Raw genomic sequence first — 2,427 nt, 5'->3', positions numbered from 1 at the left:
AGCTTTAATGCGACCAAGGACAGTGATAATGGAACCCAGGACAGCGATAATGGGACCAAAGACAGCGATAATGGGTCGAAGGACAGTGATAATGGGACCAAGGACAGCGATAATGGCACCAAGGACAGTGATAATGGACCAAGGACAGTGATAATGTGACCAAGGACAGTGATAATGGGAGCAAGGACAGCGATAATGGCACCAAGGACAGCGATATTGGGACCAAGGACAGTGATCATGGGACCAAGGACAGTGATCATGGGACCAAGGACAGTGATAATGTGACCAAGGACAGTGATAATGGGACCAAGGACAGCAATAATGGCACCAAGGACAGTGATAATGGACCAAGGACAGTGATAATGTGACCAAGGACAGAGATAATGGGAGCAAGGACAGCGAAAATGGGACCAAGGACAGTGATAATGGGGTCAAGGACAGCGATAATGGGGTCAAGGACAGCGATAATGGAACCAAGGACAGAGATATTGGGATCAAGGACAACATTAATGCGACCAAGGACAGTGATCATGGGACCAAGGACAGTGATCATGGGGCCAAGGACAGCGATAATGGAACCAAGGACAGTGATATTGGTATCAAGGACAGCGATAATGGAACCAAGGACAGAGATATTGGGATCAAGGACAACATTAATGCGACCAAGGACAGTGATCAAGGGACCAAGGACAGTGATCATGGGACCAAGGACAGCGATAATGGGAACAAGGACAGTGATCATGTGACCAAGGACAGTGATAATAGGACCAAGGACAGCGATAATGGAACCAAGGACAGAGATATTGGGATCAAAGACAGCATTAATGCGAACCAGGACAGTGATCATGGGACCAAGGACAGTGATCATGGGACCAAGGACAGTGATAATTGGACCAAAGACAGTGATCATGTGACCAAGGACAGTGATAATAGGACCAAGGACAGTGATTATGGGAACAAGGACAGCGATAATGGGACCAAGGACAGTAAAAATGGCAACAAGGAGAGCGATAATGTGACCAATGACAGTGATAATGGGAACAAGGACAGCGATAATGGGATCAAGGACAGTGATAATGTGACCAAGGACAGCGATAATGGGACCAAGGACAGTGATAATGGAACCAAGGAAAGCGATAATGTGATCAAGGACAGTGATAATGGCACCAAGGACAGCGAAAATGTGACCAAGGACAGTGATAATGGGATCAAGGACAGTGATAATGGACCAAGGACAGTGATAATGGACCAAGGACAGCGATAATGTGACCAAGGACAGTGATAATGGGACCAAGGACAGTGATAATGGGACCAAGGACAGTGATAATGGGACCCAGGACAGCGATAATGGGACCAAAGACAGCGATAATGGGACCAAGGACAGTGATTATGGGAACAAGGACAGTGATTATGGGAACAAGGACAGTGATAATGGGACCAAGGACAGTGATAATGGGACCAAGGACAGTGATAATGGGACCAAGGACAGAGATAATGGAACCCAGGACAGCGATAATGGGACCAAAGACAGTGATAATGGGACCAAGGACAGTGATAATGGAACCCAGGAAAGCGATAATGGGACCAAAGACAGCATTAATGCGACCAAGGACAGTGATAATGGAACCCAGGACAGCGATAATGGGACCAAAGACAGCGATAATGGGACCACGGACAGTGATAATGGACCAAGGACAGCGATAATGTGACCAAGGACAGTGATCATGGGACCAAGGACAGTGATAATGGGACCAAGGACAGTGATAATGGGACCCAGGACAGCGATAATGGGACCAAAGACAGCGATAATGGGACCAAGGACAGTGATAATGGGAACAAGGGCAGTGATTATGGGAACAAGGACAGTGATAATGGGACCAAGGGCAGTGATTATGGGAACAAGGACAGTGATAATGGGACCAAGGACAGTGATAATGGGACCAAGGACAGTGATAATGGGACCAAGGGCAGTGATTATGGGAACAAGGACAGTGATAATGGAACCCAGGACAGCGATAATGGGACCAAGGACAGTGATAATGGAACCCAGGACAGCGATAATGGGACCAAGGACAGTGATAATGTGACCAAGTACAGCGATAATGGCACCAAGGACAGCGATCATGGGACCAAGGACAGTGATAATGGACCAAGGACAGTGATAATGGACCAAGGACAGCGATAATGTGACCAAGGACAGTGATAATGGGACCAAAGACAGCGATAATGGGACCAAGGACAGTGATAATGGGACCAAGGACAGTCATTATGGGAACAAGGACAGTGATTATGGGAACAAGGACAGTGATAATGGGACCAAGGACAGTGATAATGGGACCAAGGACAGTGATAATGGGACCAAGGACAGAGATAATGGAACCCAGGACAGCGATAATGGGACCAAAGACAGCGATAATGGGACCAAGG

The sequence above is a fragment of the Chiloscyllium punctatum genome, chromosome 4 (genome assembly GCF_047496795.1).
Source record: "Chiloscyllium punctatum isolate Juve2018m chromosome 4, sChiPun1.3, whole genome shotgun sequence".
In the NCBI taxonomy this organism is placed as follows: domain Eukaryota; kingdom Metazoa; phylum Chordata; class Chondrichthyes; order Orectolobiformes; family Hemiscylliidae; genus Chiloscyllium; species Chiloscyllium punctatum.
This window is presented reverse-complemented; position numbering follows the sequence as displayed.